The sequence below is a fragment of the Microtus pennsylvanicus genome, chromosome 11 (genome assembly GCF_037038515.1).
Source record: "Microtus pennsylvanicus isolate mMicPen1 chromosome 11, mMicPen1.hap1, whole genome shotgun sequence".
NCBI lineage: Eukaryota > Metazoa > Chordata > Mammalia > Rodentia > Cricetidae > Microtus > Microtus pennsylvanicus.
This window is the reverse complement of record NC_134589.1, coordinates 43055121-43072867: the sequence shown is the minus strand read 5'-3', so window position 1 is coordinate 43072867 and position 17747 is coordinate 43055121.

The following is a 17747-nucleotide window of genomic DNA, read 5'->3' as shown; positions in this document are numbered from 1 at the left end:
AGCTAATCTCCTTAACCACTATGCCACACAGCCCCGCCTCAGCAAGGTGGAAGTTTCCCTGGGAGGGTCTGTCCCTGGAGCCCCTGCTGGCAGCTGAGTCACTCCTGCCTGGCCAACGGCTCTCACAGAGGGTTCTGCATCCCCCCCCTCCCACCTGTCGGCGCCCTCCTTCCTGCCCTTTATGAGCAGGCGGAGCCGGCTCGGTTCCACCTTAATGGTTTCTGTTGCTGGCTGCGGCAGCATGTTTTATGAGGGGTGGGGCTGTGCCCAGTGTTCGCCTGCAGCCCCACCCGGGGCTCCACCTGCCTGGCGGCTGGGAGGGGTTCCCTGGAGCAGGTCCCTAATTACCTTGTTTTGGGGGGGTGGCAGGGGAGGACCTGGGGACTCTGCCTGAGGCTTGCACATCTCAGGATTCTGGGAGTCTAGGGGTGTCAAGAAGGGATTTCTAGCAGCTTTCCTCCCAATGTCCTGAAGGCTGCCCTCCTGACTCTCTCTCTGGCTCTGGATCCTGCCTAGGCTGATGAAGGGTGATGGAGGCAAAGCAGCCACAGACAGGTGAGGTGGCTTAGCAGGATAAAGGTACCGGCTTTCAACCCTGACAACTTAAGTCTGATCCCTAGGGCCCTCATGGTGGCCAGAGAGACCAGCCACGAGTTAGTTGTTCTTTGGCCTCCACACTCTTGCTGTGGCAGGCATGCACATGAACACACACACACACACACACACCACAAAACCTAATAAGAAAAACGGCCTCCACACTCTTGCTGTGGCAGGCATGCACATGAACACATACACACACACCACAAAACCTAATAAGAAAAACAACCACATACCCCTTGCAATGTTCTGTGAGCCACTGAGACCTACAACTGAGTCATTCCCAAGTCAGGTCTTCCCTAAACCTAAATCAGTCATCCCCCAGGCTGGACAGCAAGCATCCTTTACTTCACGACACTTGTCCCGAAAAGGTTCTTGAGCTACCTTCTCTGCTCTCTGCCCAGACCTGGAAGTTCTAGATTTTTTTTAAAGGTTTCTCTGTATAGTCCTGCTGTCCTGGAACTCACTCTGTAGACCAGGCTGGCCTGGAGCTCAGAGATTCGCCTCCTCTGCCTCCCGAGTGCTGGGATTAAGGCATGAGCCACTACATCCTGGCTGGTCTTAATTCTTATAATCTTGTCCACTTGTCTTATAATCAAGGGCCTCTTCCTAAGGGAGCATAGGTTCTTCCCTTCTCCAGGGAAGGTGGCAGCTTTGCTGAGAATGTCTGATTCTGACAGCCTCCCTTCCACCGGCAAACCTCTGCCTAGCATGCTTTTTTTTCCGTAGTCCTTGGCCACCTCGGGCAGCCTCCCCACTCTCCAGCTCTTCCCCATCCTATTCCACCCAGTTTTGATCCCCAAAAAAGCCAAATCTAAACACTCACAGTGGGCTCTGGGCCATGGACACCATCCTGGCTTTGGGGAGTCATCCAGCCTACAGCCAGGGGAGCCTCCATCCAGGTATAAATACTCCCACATTCCAAGACCGGCCCCCTGCCCCAGGCCAGGGGGTGGGACTGCCTCCCCAGGCCAGGCAGGCAGGTCATACGCCCCATAAATGCCACAGGACCACAGGCCCTTCCCAGTAGCCCTGACCTCTCAAGACAGGTGGATGGATAGATGGGTGGATGTATGGATGGACAGACAGAAGGATGGGTGAAGAGAGCTAGCTGGGCCATGGATAGGCTGGTGGATGAATGGATGGACGGATGGACATACTTAATGATGTGTGTCAGGAAATTTTTTTTTAAAGAAACAAGAAAGGCTATCCATCAAAGTTGCCATCCAATCCTTCTAGGCTTGATGTAGGGTCTCCCTTCCTTCTTGCTAGGGCCACCTAGTTTAAGAGATTTGTCTTTCCGGACAATCCCCCATTAGAGACCTCTCTCTAGAGACCTCCCATGTCCACCTGACTGCCCTCACCCACAGGAACTTTTGCTTTTATTCTCGGGGGCCACTTATGACCTACCTTTTCTTCCCTCCTGCCTACCTGCTCTGAGACCAGGAACCTACTCCCAGATCTTGTTTCCAGGAGCAAGGTGGCTTCCCCTCCAAGGTTAGCAAACATTCTCATATTCAAGAACATGACACCCTTGGATAGCCAGATAGGGAAAAAACCCCAGCTCCACCTTTTCAGGGGATTTTTGAAGCTAGCAGTGGTGGGGACAGGCCTGACAAAGGATTTGGAGACAGTACTATTGTCCTTGTTGGGCTGGTGGCAAGTAGTCTTCGTATTTAGGAGACAGAGAAGGGAGGATTGTAAATTTAAGGTCAGCCTGGATTGCATTGTGAGCCCTGTATCAGAATAATAATAGACCGGGTGGTGGTGGTGCATGCCTTTAATTCCAGCACTGTGGAGGCAGAGACAGGCAGATCTCTGTGAGTGCGAGGCCAGCCTTGTCTACAGAGTAAATTCCAGGACAGTCAAAGCTATTACACAGAGAAACCCTGTCTTGAAAAACCAAAATAATAATAAATTAGAAAGAAATATTAGGATCTAAATGGAGAGCTGGGGTGGGGGCACCTGCTTAATCTTCTGGATGCACCTTGCAGAGAGCTGGGTCTGGGACCTTAGATCCTGAGGGTCCCTCAAGACCTCAGTCTGTCCTTGCCAGGAAAGGGGCCAAGGCTGGGAAAAATACATGTGGGAAGGACTGAAGAGCCAGTAGGTTTTTCACCTTCGTCCTTCCTGTGACAAGCCACATCTGTTGAAGAGTGGGGGACAGCTGAAGGGCTGAAGCATGCTGCTGGCCTCTGAGCACCCATTAGCTCTGAGTCTCTGAGGCCAGGAAACCCTGCCCCACAATGACATCATTTGGAACTGAGCCATCCCCTCCTTCCCCCCCCCCCCCCACAAAATTGGGTGCAGAGCCAATTGGCTATGTCAGTAACTGGCAGCTGAGGGTTTGATCTGTAAATCTGTCAGGGGTGAGGGGACCTTATGTTATCTCCTCCTCTAACCTGCGAGTCTTTCCTGAAGGCTTCACCAAGCTTGGACTCTCCCTGCTTCCTATAGAGCCCCCCTTCTCCCTCACGGGGAGTCTTCCTGAGCAAGGACTGTGGGAAGGCCTTCTCCTGGCTGTCATCTGCGCGGGCTAGGGACTGGCATGAACCTTACTTCCTCCTTTGTGAGACTGTAACTTCATTTGGCCTTGCATTCTTCCCCCACTGTCCCTAGGACCAGATGAAATACTCGACATTCTTGCCTCCTCGCCTGGATCCCAGGCAACCATGGTGCTCCATGAGAGCTTGGCCCCTCACTGAGATGCTCCCTACAGGAGTGCTGGTGTGGCAGCTGCTTACCTTAGTAGGGGCCTTGGGAAGCCCAGGATTGCACGTCCCTCGGCCAGGGCCCCCTCTCTGTACATATTATTACCAGCACTGCTCATTATCACCAATCTATTATTAGGGGTATTAATCCTGCCACCACTGCTAATAACACCGATTCAGCACCAGATGACTGCATGCTGGTATACTTCCTGTCCAAGCCAAAGGCTGGCAGGATGGGCTCCAAAGCCTGAACAATGGAGGGAGAGGCCCATTGGAAGATGCTCCCATTCAAGGCTCTTTCTGTGTGACAAATAGGAAAACTGAAGTCCCACCAAGAAGGATGGCTTTGTGGGGCCGAGGACTGAAGGTCAGTCTTACCCATGCTAGGCAAGTGCTTCACCAGTGAGCCTCAGACACAGCTCATGTCTTAGTCACTAAATTGCCTAAGCTGGCTTTGAACTCACTATGTAGCCCAGGCAGGCCTTGAACATGCCATCCCCCAGCCTCAGCCTCCAGAGTAGCTGGGACTGGAGGCCTGCCCTGCCATGTCAAGACTAGGGATTATTTTCTGGGTAGGTGTTTTGTACATACCATTTCTTCCTCTGAGTGCCTGGGCCATGTTGTCTGACTGGCTCTGAGTTCCCATTATTCCTTGGGGAAACGACAGGTTCAGAAGGGCTTTCTGAGCTGCTGGGACTGCTTGGCTCCAGCTTGCACCTTTCTCCCTTGAGACTCATTCTCTACATCCTTCTGGCATTCCCACCCCCCCACTACTCAAATTTCCTCTCTCCCCCTCCCCCCACTCTAGGAATCTTGCATATAGGCATAGAAAGATCCTTCCAAGTTCCAATTCTCTCTCCCTCCTTTTTTCCCCTTTTCTCATTTGCTTTTGTGTTCCTTTTTTTCTTTTAGGCAGGGTCTCACAGTGGATTCCAGGTAGACTTCAAACTCATTATGTCGTCTGGACTACCCACACTAGCTTCAGACTCATAGCAATCCTCCTGCCTCAGCCTGTCCATTGCTGGGATTCCAAGAGACGCCTTTCCAAGTCACTTGTTCTGTAGGTGCCCAGGGTACCCCTTCTAGAGAGGGTCAGGTACAGGCTCCCACTGACTAAATGTTGTAGTTCTTTTGGCTGTGTGCTGGGGAGGGTCGACAAATGTGATAACTGGGTCTTTCCATCACAGTGGTGTGTGCGTGTGTGCGTTCATGTGTGAGTGCATGCGCGCGTGTGTGTGTTCATCCTTGTTCACATCCTATGCCTCTGAACCTGATAGGCTGGTGCAGTCTGGGACACGGCTGTGGAATTTACAAGTGCAGGTGGGACTTCCATCTGTCTGCAGGCGATCCGGCTCCGGGGACACGCCCTGTTCTGGGTGTTTAAGAGTGTACCGACGGAGTGTGTGTTGGTGCCTAGGCTGGCTGCAGTTTGTCAGAAGTAGTGGTTTCAGGCTGAGAGTGGGTGGGTGCTGAGGGCCCCAGAGAGTGTTTGTGAGGGCAGGGTTGGTAGCTGGCTGATCACCGACTGTTCTGCAAGCGTGGGGTGGCTGGTCAAGGCTGTGCCTCCTAGCGGGTTCTGGGTAGCATCTCAGAGAGGAAGTGTCTTGAGGAGTAAACCACCTCCCTCCACACACCCAGGGAGCTTCCAGAATATCCCTGAAAGCTCAGGTTCCCTTCCCCAGTGACTCACAGCAGGCTCTCATTCCCCTGCAGAGATCACGATTCAGCTAATTCTTTCTCAGTTCCATTCATCTGAGCTGACTAAGCAAGAGCCACAGGCGGGGTAGAGACTGGGGGATACTCATGACAGTGGCAGTCATTCCTAAACCACCCAGCCGGGCCTTGCTTCAGCTTCTGTCCACCTTCCTGCCTTGGCCTGGCCATACCTGACCGGATCAGTCATGCCTCCGGCCCTCCCCCTCAGTTTGCTACACAGTTGCAGCATCCAGGCTTCCATAGTCTGAACTCACTTAGATGGTTTTGTTTTTATTTGGGGGGCTGAGGCTGGCACCCACGACCTCAGGCCTATAAAGCACAGGATTTCCCACTAAACTATATAAACCCCGACTGAACTCCATTTTACTGTCTGCTAGCGTCCAGCTTTGGAAGGCCCACAGGGGATCAGGAAGCCGAGAGTTTCTCCAGCTGACCCATACAATCCATTTGTTCCTGGGGTTCGTGGATATAAAGTAGGGGGTACTGGGAGAAGTTCTAGATTCCTAGGGGATTCTGTACAGGGATGCCCATCCAACCTGTGGGGGTGCTATGGGGTCACAGAGCTAAGAGGGAGAGTAGGGAGAGCTGGGGAGGAGAGGGAGTGGGATGGAGATGGGGTTGTAGAGACAGGCAAAGTTGAGGACGGGGAGAAAAGGTGGAAAAGAATGGGTTGAGCTGCGGCTGCTGCACGTGAAGATAAGGGGAGACCAGGTGTCACAGCTGCACCTGTAACCCCAGCACGCAGGAGACTGGCACAGCAGAACCTCCTGCTCAAGTCAAGCCTGCGGTAAGGAGAGCTGATAAAAGGTTTAGGGCTGGGATGATAAAGGAGGCAGGGACCATCTGATGGGTGCTTCTGGGATGCACTCTCAGAGGCCAGGATATCTTTCCCCTGCTCTGAGCCTGCTGCCAGTCCCAGTCCACCTCATTCACCCCGGATGGATGCTGGCCTGTCCTCCCCAGGAAACCACCTGCTGGGGTTACATAGGCTGGTATAGTTCAATTTAAAATATTGAACCATTTCCCCAAATTCATGATCTCCCATTGTGGGAGCCTGGCAGGCTGCAGCAGAGATGGTGGCCTCTGTCCTCACCCTCTCTATCGGTTCGGTATGGGGAACCAAAAGTGGCCCATAAGCTAGGCACACCTTTAACTCCAGTACTGAGAAGGCTGAGACGGCAGGATCATTGTGAGTTCAAGGTTAACCTGAGCTAGATAGGGAGCTCCCGTCTCAAAAAAACAAAGAGATGGCCCTAGTTTCAACAGACTATGGTGCCGGAGAGAATGGCAGGATGCAGCAGGCATTGAAGTTCCCAGGACTTTTTTACACAACTGAGGAACAGGCGCTAGCTATGTGTAGACTCAGGGCAGGCAGTGGGGGATTTGCTGGTCCCTGGAGACCAGGTTCAACTCAAGCTAGAAGGAGGCGGGAGAGTTAGACAGCAGAAAAGGCTCCCTGACTGGGAGCTGGAGGGTCTAAATAGGATGCCCTGTGGCTTTCTTAGACAGCGGAAGGGACTTTCCATGGGGGCTAAAGGAAGGGTTTCCCTGGAGCAAAAGATGGCGTGTGTCAGAAAGCGTGTGCCACAAGGGGCTTTTCCTTTTGTCTGTAACTGTCCCAAGGTTTATTTCTCATGAAGGGCAATAAAGCTGTCAGTTGGAGGAAGTGTGGGGATCTATGTGGTGACAGACACAGATGAAGAGCGCAATGGTCCCTCATGGCCCCTAACCTTTCTATTTCCTTGCTTTTCCTTGGCTCATTCACTAGTCCAGAGGATTTCTGGGCTCCCTAAACCCCTGGGAACTAAAGTGCTCTGAGAACTCCCTGGCATTCCCGGGAGAACAGGTTCCTGGCCCGGAGTGAGGCACGAGGCCTGGGGGTGCAGCGTGCCTCGGCAGGCCTCCCAGCCGGGAGCTGAGCTCGGCATAGGCTGCCCGGGTGGGGCCGGGTGGAGAGCTGGGAGGGCAAGTGCCCCTCCCCATGGCATCTTCACCCCTGAGGTTCCTCCTCGACCCAGGGCAGCACTTGGGCCCTCCATTCTTCCCCAGGACCCAGCTCAGTTGTCCTAGCTGGGCTCATCATCGGCCCTTCTCAGGGCCAGAGAAGAGGCAGGCAAGATAGGCTGCCCCGCCTCATCCCGGGGCTGCCCTTAGACTGCCGGCATCCATCAGGTTCTGTGAGTCAGGACGGAAAGGGGGCTCTATCCAAGCCCTGTGGGATAGGACTAGAGTTCGCTGCCACCCTCTCTACTCCCAGGGCTCATCCATCAATTCAGAGGAACAGGATTTCATCAGTAACAGAAAGAGAAGGACCTGGGGAAGGTAGGGATGGACCCTGCAGAGGTAGAGACTTCAGAGAGACTGAGGGAAACTATCAAATCTCCTCCTGAAGGGACTAGAACACAGAGACGGCTGAGCTCGGTCTGGTGTGGCACCTGCCCAGAACAGAGGTAGGGGACAGAAAAAGCGAGATGGTGTCACAAGGGGAGGCATCTTCTCCATCTGGTCCTCTCTCCCTGAGCAGCTGTGCCCCAGCACTGCGCATACCCAGGCATGTCCCCGGAGCCTGTAGGTGCAGAGTGAAGAGGCAAACACGCCCACTTATTACTCTAGCCTTCACCCAACCTGCTTCTTTGGATACTGAAGAAGAGCTGGGGGGGCTCCACAGCAAATCCTAGGACTTTGTCTGGTCTGGTAGGGGGTAGAGGGCAGTCTCAGCTGCTGGGGGGGCTTTTGACTGTTCCCCGTGGGACTTCATTCTCTAGATACCCCAGTTCTAGGTGGTGGGGGGGACATCTGTGAACTCTCTGCCTCTCTCAGATCTGCTCACTACTCCTCTCTACTAGGGGGTCTTGAGGCAGAGAAAAGTCTCCGGCCCTCAGAGACCTGCGCCTCCAGCCCAGCATCGCCGACTCCAAGCCGCAGCACCTGTTACCACCTGTCTGCTTCTGCACCAGGTGCAACCGTCTCCTCTTTGCAAGTCAAGTCTCCACATGGAATACGGAACATACAGACCCCAGCCCAGGCATCCCGGAGAGATGGCTAACACAAGTCTCCAGAGCTGGGTGCCTCATCTCCTACCCAAAGCCACTCAGTCGTTGACTGGGGATCTGCCTGCTTGGCTTTGACCTCCGGTTTCCCAGCTAGAGTCACTATTGCTTCCCAGCCCAGGGTGCGTGCCACCACACAGAGCCACCACACAGAGCCACCACACAAAGCCACTATGCACAGCAGGACAGAGTCCTACCCTACAACAAGAAGGATCAAAGTTGGAAGACCTGGGCCAGGAAACAGAGAGAGAGGAGTGTGGAGGAGGGGTCCCCCTCAGCCTCCAAGCACTCACCCTGATCTTGAGCCTCCCTTGAAAGACAGTGAGACGCTGAGGAACACCCAGTGCCTTCTGGGGCCCATTAAAAAGTCAAGCCCCCTCCCCTGCTGGCCTCCACGGCTGACTTGGGCCAGGTCTCCTCTTACCTGCTCAGTGAAGCAGGTCGGCGTGGGGGCCTGGGTCTAGGGGGCCAGGAGCTCCGACTGTCTGTCAGTCCGTCAGCCCGGTTGTCCTGGGTCTGCGCTGACATCAGGTGAGGGGAGGCAGCTGCTGGGTGAGCCAATAATTATGATATCAGCTTCCCCTTGCCCCGAGGGGTTGCTGCCAAAAACGGGGAGAAGAGAAAGGTGACTAAGAAGCTAGTTTGCTCCTTGGCTCTTGTTTGACAGGTACTGGCTCCTGTGCCCGCCCTGGCCGCGCCCGGCCCCCCAGCCCTCCCCTCCTGCACCAGCCAGGGCCCCCAGTCTCTGCCAGCGGGCACAGCCTGTGGCTTGCGGGGGAGGGGGTGGCTCTATGGCCCCCACCTGCACCCCAGAACAGAGATGTCAGCCCCCACGGGTGGGGCCCAGGCCTGTTGGGACATGCACCTGTGTGTCAGGAGAGCCTAGCCGCCACATGTGTGTTCATGGAGCCAGTGAGGGGTTCTGGGAAGCAGCGCATGGTTGCAGTACTGAGTCCTGTGAGGCATAGTGTGGACCAGCAGTGATTGGGACCCCTCAAGGACCTGGTGCTTTCTGGGATACGTCTACAAGGTTGTCTCATCTGCTTGTTATATTGCCTCTGACTTCTTATGTGTGTGGGGATGTGCCCCCGAGTCCATGTGCGACTTTTCCATGTCTGTAGACGTCCACTCTCATTTCTCCATGGGTCCTCCTAGGGATTATCTGTTCACACCTATGTCTTCCCTGATGTCTGTGCATCTGAGACTCTTACCCCGGTACCTAGGCCTGTATCTCTCTGCTATGTGTCGATGTTGAGTTTATAGTCATGTGTCTCTGCTCTGGGTCATCCTGCCCCACGTATGGGTGTGGGTGGAGATGGAGGTACCTAGTTCCGTGTGTCATCACCCCCCACCGTCCCTCTTTATGATCTACAGGATGGAAATATCTGAGTGGCTGCTGGTCCCCAGCCCCTCAGGGTCCACAGTGGGGGTGCAGTGCCTGGTGGGTCTAGGAACTAGCCACCGTGAATCCCACCCAGTTTAGATGTGGCGCCTGTCCTTGCCTCTCCACAGCCTTTTTGGTCCCATTTCTATTTAATGTCCCCTGCCTTTCTCTCCTTCCCTCCCCCTCCTCTTGCCCAGCCTCTGCGCCTAGTTGTACCACTTCCTGGAGCTAAGGGCTGGTATGCAATGGTAAGGCTACTACTTTGTGGGCCTGGAGGTGCAGTGGACCTTCTCCTCATTCACAGCATTTCCCTCTGAAAACACAGTGGGATTGGGGCTGGACGGTGATTCAGGTCTTGCGGCACAAGCAAGAATGGACTGAAAACACTTGAAGATATCTTCGGCCAGAGTGAACTGGAGGCAGGAGGACCTGAATTTGGAACCCCAGAACCCATGTAAGACCCAGGCCTGGCAGGACACACTCATAACCAGGGGAAGACCGAGGATCCCCGGCCAGTCGGGTTAGCCAAAACAGCAAGTTCCGGATTCAGTGCGAGACCCTGTCTCAAAAAAATGAGGTGGACAGTGAGTGAGAAAGGCCTGTAACATTAATCTCTGGCCTCCACGTACAAATGCACAGGAGAGTGCACCCATGCGTGTGTGTACACATGTGCACAGACACACGCACGCGCGCGTGTGCGCGCACACACACACACCAACAGATAGCACATCTGGAGATATCTTGGTCTCAGTGGAGGCTGTGCAGAGCTCAGTAGAAGGGTGCTGTCAGTGGCTGACTGCATGGCCTTCTGGTGGTTTTTTGAGACAGCCTCACACTGCACCCTAAAAACTCTCTGTAATTCTCCTGCCTCAGCTCCCTGAGCTGTGGTTTCATGGGCATTCTCTACTTTGTTGCTCAATGGACCCATTTGTACATGATGCTTAGCTGTGTGTTCTTCCACAGTTGGCCCTCAAGTCTCACTTTCCTTGTCTGTGAACATGAGGATTGGAAGGATTACAAAGGTGTATGTTCTCAGTTCCCAGGACGACCCACGGTGAGAGCCGACAGTCAATAAATATGCATCTCCCTTCCCTATGCTAAGCCCTGAGCATTCTTGCACACAAGCTTGGGAAGAGGATTTGCTTTCTGGGGTTAGGCTGGAGGAGCTGAGTCAATTCACCTTTCTCTAGAGAAAAAAAGTGCCTTTTCCTTAAAGGGAACGGTTTTAAGGGGAGGCCTGTTCCCTTACAGCTAATGGTGAAGGAGACTGTCTTGTGTGTTTGGGAATTGTTTGCTCTGTCTGATATGTTCAGGGTTGATTGCCTTTTCTAGACTCGCAAAGTATTTCTGTATAGATATTTTAGAAATAGAGAACCAGGAAAGTTATGGGTGGAGCTCTACCACCTTGGCTATCCAGTGCAGTAAGATAAGCAGGGGAAAGGGGGGGCACCAACAAAAGCCAGTAAAGACACCGCAGCCAAACCCCAAGACCTGCGCTCAATCCCTGGCACCTGCGTCGTGAAAGGAGACAGCTGACTGACTACGGAAAGTGTCCTCTGCCCTTCACACGTATGTTGTGGCCTGAGGCTTCTTCCCTTATTCAAACAAATAACTAAATGTAATAAGATTTTTTTAAGGAGAAAAAGGGGGGGCTGGAGGTTAAGAGCATTGCCTCCTCTTCCAAAGGTCCTGAGTTCACTTCCCAGCAACCGCATGGTGGCTCACAACCATCTGTAATGGGGTCTGTGCAAGCATACACACAGACAGTATGTTGTATACATAATGAATAAATAAATATTTTTAAAAAGTAAAAGAAAAGGAAAAAAAGGGAAAGAAGGAAGGGAGAGGGAGGAAAGAAGGAAGAGAAGGGAAGGGAGGGGGAGAAAAAGGAAGAAAGGGGGAGGGAAGAAGGAAGGGGGAGGTTATAAGTAAAAGGAGGATATAAATTTTTCAAAAAGCTATAAATGATAGAGCTCTTTAACAAACTAAAGGGAGTCGGAGGAAAGACCATGAGAGGAGCAGAGTGAATTCTGTTGGGTAGCTGACTAGCAGTTATGTCTGTAGGAGTCAAAATCATTTCTGTGCGCTGAAAACGAGCTGGGAAACGGCATCCACACGCGGCGCTGCAAACCTGTCGCCTCAGTCTGAAAACCGGAGAACTGAATTCAAGACCAGCCTGGGCTACACAGCCACACCTCACATCAGGATTGGACACGGACACAGAAGACCCGAGCGTCCACAATAACGACTTTGCAGAACGCCCTTGAAAATCAGCAATCTGGTCAGGCATGGTGGCGCACACCTTTAATCTCAGCATTTAGGAAACAGAGACAGGTGGGTCTCTATGAGTTCAAGGCCAGCCTGGTCTACAGAGTGAGTTCCAGGACAGCAAAAGACACAGAGAAACCCTGTCTCAAACAAACAAAACAAAAACAATCAGGAATCCACATGAGGAAAACTATAGGCTTGTACTGGCTGACATAAAAAGAAGGACCACAGAAATAGAAATATGTGTCTTGTTATGGAACGAGAAAGCTGAACATGGCGTCTCACAGAAGTAGGTTCTTGTCCAAATAACCTCCAAACAGAATGCCAAATTCAAAACCTAACTTCCTTGGCCCTTAGAACTTGGCAGGTAGAGTCCAAGGTCTAGGAGAAGAATCAGTACATGCAAATGGCTTAGAGTTCTCGAAATTTGCCTGGACAATCTTTTTTATTTATTTATTTATTCATTATTTATTTATTTATTTATTAAAGATTTCTGTCTCTTCCCCGCCACCGCCTCCCATTTCCCTCCCCCTCTCCTAATCAAGTCCCCCTCCCTCGTCAGCCCAAAGAGCAATCAGGGTTCCCTGCCCTGTGGGAAGTCCAAGGACCACCCACCTCCATCCAGGTCTAGTAAGGTGAGCATCCAAACTGCCTTGCCTGGACAATCTTTAGACTCCCAGTGAAGCCCCAGGGGAATGGTGGAGTTGGGCCCAGTGCTGCAGGTGGAGAATCCAAGCACTCAGGGGGAGCTTCAGTTTGAGGCTATCCTGGGCTACATAGCAAGACTTTGACTCAAAACTAAATGAAACAATACTAGCCTGGTGAGATGACTCACAGGATAAACGTGCCTACCATCTGAGTTTGGTCCCCAGAACCCACATGAAGGAAGACAGATAAAACCAACTCCATAAGCCGGGCAGTGGTGGCGTACGCCTTTAATCCCAGCACTCGGGAGGCAGAGGCAGGCTGATCTCTGTGAGTTCGAGACCAGCCTGGTCTACAGAGCTAGTTCCAGGACAGGCTCCAAAACCACAGAGAAACCCTGTCTCGAAAAACCAAAAAAAACCAAAAAACAAAAACCAACTCCATATAAAATGTGCAATGGGACACATGTGTCCCCCAACAGGACATAGAAATGATGTAAAAAAAATCTGCCCCCCCAAAAAAAACCCTAAATGTGATTTTGGCATCAAAATAAACAAATGAATTAGTTAATGGGAAAGAGTCGAGGATATAGTCGATGATTTCCGAGAAATGGGCGTGTAAGGAGATGACACACAAGCTGGGGGGTTGTAAAAGCACAGTAATGGGGCTGAGCTACTGGACTTGAAACAGTTAAGACAGTCAAGCTCTGCTTCATGTTATTGTTAACAGTGCTGGAGTCTGGAGGCAGGAAGGGCAAGAGCTTGTGGTTACAGGAACGCCTGTCTCAAACAGAACAAACCAACAGGGTGATGAAAGTCATGTGTAGTGGCTCACACCCGAAAGCCTAGCACTTGGGAGACTGAGGCAGGAGACTGCCGGAGCTCAGACCAGACTGAATTACATAGTGAGTTCCATATCAGCCTGAGCTACAGTGAGATTCAAACAAAATGAGCAGGCCAACCGCATACCTTCCAAAACCCATACAAGACTAAAAAGTGGAGATCCATAGAAATCAATAAAAAAAATACAGAAATTATTTTATTAAATTATGAAATAGAAAAGACACCCTGATGCCTGACATCAAATCAGAAAGCCATACACGATTACATTGACAGATTTTACTATCTAAAAATTCAAAATTTATTTATATTAAAATATAAACAGCTAAAAAAAACAAAAGTAACGCCTAGAAGAAACTGTTGTACTACATAGGATAAAGGATCAGTACTCATAATATATAAAGAACTCCTCCAAATAAATAAAAAGCCATCTCTCAGGAAAATGGACAATAAATCTAGGTGGTGGTGACACATACCTTTAATCCCAGTACTCTGGAGGCAGAGGCAGGTGGATCTCTGTGAGTTCAAGGGCAGCTTGGTCTACAGAGTGAGTTCCAGGACAGTCAAAGCTACACAGAGAAACTCTATCTGGAAAAACTGAAAAAAAAATGCAGAGTTAGAATCAAGACTCTTTCTCCTGCTGATAGATAGGACGGTTGGCTTCTCTCTTCAAGCCAGGCCCTCAGCTTCTCTCCTTGGCCCAGAAGCCCTATCCCAGCATTCACCTCAATTCTAGCATCTGCAGTGTTAGTTCAGATAACACTCCCAACCTCCAGCAGACAGAGTTGAGCTTGACATTGGTCCCAGTAGTGTTTGAACAGGCCTGAGAAGCCAAGGGGTTAGAACTGTGACCTGCTAGCCAAGCTCTGCCCAGTGCTGGCCAGGGGTGGAAATCTTCCGTGTGGGGTCTCCAGATTCCAGTTGAGAGAAAGACTGTGGAGACCCAAGCAGGAGGAACGATTTCCATGCGTGGAGCACCCGTGACGTGGAACAGGCTAGGGCCATCCTCAACTTCCATCAGAACGGGCCACTGTGTGTCAAGTTATGCATGTGTGTGAGAGATTGGGTGGGGTGTACGCTTGTGTTCGTGTGGGTGTGTCTGGGTGCGTGGAGGCCAGAGGTCAATGTATGACGTCTTCCTCACTCTCTCCTCACCTTATTTTCTGAGACAGTTTCTTACAGAATCTGGTTTCTTTGGCTACACTGGCTGGCTGGGGTGCTCCAGAGACCCACTTGTACTGGGGTTCGGTGGCAAGCCGTGGGCTTTATGAGGATTCTGAGGCTTCACCTCAGGCCTTTATGCTTGTGAGATGAGCAATTTACCCTCTGAGCCTTCTTACCACTCATGGTCCCCTTCTCTCTTTCTCTCTCTCTCTCTTTCAGTTTAGACACAGGTCACTCTGTGGCCCTGGCTGGGCTCTATCTCTTTATGTAGACCAGGTCAGCTTCAATTTGCAGCAATTCCCCTGAGCAGGGTTACAGGCAGAGTCCACCATGCTGAGCATGTTTGTCTGTCTCTGCTTTTGTAGGCTGACTTCTACTTTTCAAAGTGAGTTGAGCCTGCCCTTCCAGACTCTCCATCTCCCTGCATTTGTAGAAGACCCAGAGGAATGTCTGCAGAAGGGTCCTGGAGCGGGCTCCAGGTTAAACTCCCACTTAGTATACTTGAGGCCCCAGCACACTGCCCCCTGCAGACCCCAGCCCAGTCACTACTGCAGGCCAGGCTTCACAGCAGAGGGATCTCGTCACAGGGTGGGCATACTGGGGGCGGTGGCTCCTTGCTTGGGTGGTGGAACAACTGGACCAGAGCCTCAGGGGAACTGGCTAGAGAGGTCCGCCCTGTTCTGGTTGGCTGACCCTTGGGAAGCGCAGGGAGTTTCCAAGCTTGGTGGGGAGGGTCTGAGGGGGGAGGAGCGGGCCCGAGTCCTTTAGGCAGGATGGCTGCTGTAACTCAGGTCCTAATAATCCCTCCCCACTGGGATCAGAGGAGGTGAGAACAGTGAGTGTTTCTGCTGCCCAATGCATGGGTACCCTCTCTCTCAGGCTTGTTCATGGCTATGGTGGGATATGGAGCCACTGTGTGTGTGTCTGGGTGTTTGTGACTGTGGGTGTGAAGGGGTTGTGAGGGTACAGGAATGTGTTTGAGAATGGTGCTGAGTTCCTCCAGGGCTCTGGGCCCAGGGTCACCCACCCTTAAAGGGTCACCCACTCCGTCACAGTCTTACACCCACTTCCCTTGTTCCTTTCAACACATCTGTGCTGCAGGTTAAGACTGGCTTTGCCTTGGCCTCCTGTTTCCAGCCAGTTGGGGTGGAGGCCGTAGGCTACTATTTTAGGCAGCTGCTCAGCCCCTCCCTCCCTCAGAGACTGGGAGACAGAGAACCCCAAAGGGGTCCTAATTGGAGGGGCTGAGCCCTAGAGTGCTTCCGGCGAAGATGAACATGACAATGGGGGTGACCTGACTTGTTCCTATCTACCTGACAAGCTCTTTTCTGTCTGGTAGGTGTCTCTCACAGCCGTGGTAGCAGCAGCCTCTGCGGTATGATTTCTATGGCTGCCCATATAGACTGAGCTAGCTGGCAGGGGGAAAGTAGGAAATGGGGACCACCTCCAACCGGGGCCTCAGGACACAGCAATGGGGAAACATCTAAAGTTGGCCCAGAAATCTGGACCTCTTTGCTGAGTCTACAATGAGGTTAGGCCTGAGAGGTCAAGCGTGGCCCATAAGGCAACTGGAAAGGGCTTTGAGGACAGGGTGTCCTGCTGGCCTCCATGGGAAGGTGTACGTACTGCTGGGCTCCTGTGCACCCATTGCTCATATGACAGTTCCTGTGCCAGGTCGCAGGAAGGAACTGGGCACACAGCTCCAGCTGGCAGGCTGTGGTGAAGCATTTCGGTTTCTTGATTTCCACAGGATTGGGGAACTCGTGTCTTGAGTTCTTGAATCCCACCAGCCAGGAGACACCCTAGACCCCTTGCTACCCTGTCCCCGAAGACAGCAGCAATGGGGCATGTGTGCCTAGCGGGGTGCCCCGGGATTCTAGGCTAGCAGGCCTGATCTACCTGCTGCAGCCTGGAGCATCTAGGCTGCTGTGAGGCCCTGACCCAGGCTGACAGGCCTTTCCTACAAAGGCCAGACCAGTCCTTGTGCTTTATGGCCCAGCTAATGATGGGGACTAGGCCGAAGGGCCACCTGCAGCCTAGCCCTCCTGGATCCAGCTTGCTGAGGAGAGGAGTGTCTGAGCAGTTGAGGGAGGCTTGGGCAGTACATGCATGGCCCACCAACTCTGGCCTTAGCTTGGCTGGTGTCCATCCGCCCTGAAAAGGGCAGAACCAGGAAGCCCACCTGCCCCTCTGAGCAGGGCTAACAGGGTCTAGAGTTGAGTGGGCACCAGCTGGATTTGGTGGCACTCAAGAGGCTGAGGAAGGAAGATTACCTTCAAGGCTAGCTTAGTCTACATTGTGAGTTCTAGGCCAGCCTGGGCTACAGGAGGAAACTATGTCTCAAAAACTCAAAACAACAAATGGGCAGGCAGTTGCTTGTGCCCTGTGAAGCCGTCCCCAGCCAGGGCTGGGGTTCATGTACCCGTAGCAGCAGAGAAGACCCTTCTCGTCACCCTCCTGGGAGCCCATTGCATTGTTGGGGGACAGTCCCCTGAGGCCTTGGGGGTGGGCTCACGTGGTTTGTGGCTGTACTTCATGTGTGAGGAATGCCAGCTTGCGGGGGGAGGCAGGGGTAAGGGCAGAGTTACTTTCTTAACACACCTCACACCCCCTGGATGCTTGGCATGTTCTGTCAGGATCCATGTCCCCTGGAGACAGCCATATTCTTTCCTGGCTGCTCTCCCTACGGGTCCCCAGCTCTGTAAAGATGGTGAACAGGATGAACTCCTTTCTGTCTTCACAGCTGGTACCCCCCTCTGTTAATATCTTTTTCAGAAAGTCTTTCCCTCTGCTGCAGAAGGGAATTGGGTAAGACTTAGGAAACTCCACAAATGAATCCCAGACTCGCAGGGCACCATCCGCACTGAGAGACTTAGGACAGACACACAGACACGGCGATGGACTTCCAAACTGGGTGAGGTGTTGATGTTAGAATGGATGGTGACGTGCCATCCATCCCTACCTTGCCAGACGCTGGTATCTGGGGGTCTATGAGAGCGTCGTGTGGGATGGGTAAGGAGGCAGACTGCTGTATACTGTCTGTTTCTGGACTCTGAAGGCCACAGCAGGTTTGAGCCTGTTCCTGTGTGCCTATCTAGGTGTCTTATCTATCTTCCTGTGGGCTGCCATTTTGGATGAGGGTCCATCTTTCAGAGCACCCTGGCATGGGTCAGCCTGTCTCCTCCGGTCTAGCGGGACCGGTTTTTCCAGCTGGAGGAAGGGTCGGTGAGGAATTGGCAGGGGCAGAGGGTTTTATGTAAATGTCCAGGGATTGCTCTGGGAACGGGGAGGCCGGTTTTCCCAAAGGCACGCAGAGACTGGCAGCTCCCAATTAGCCGCTGGTGAAGTCACTGCAGCTTTGCTGGGTGGCTGC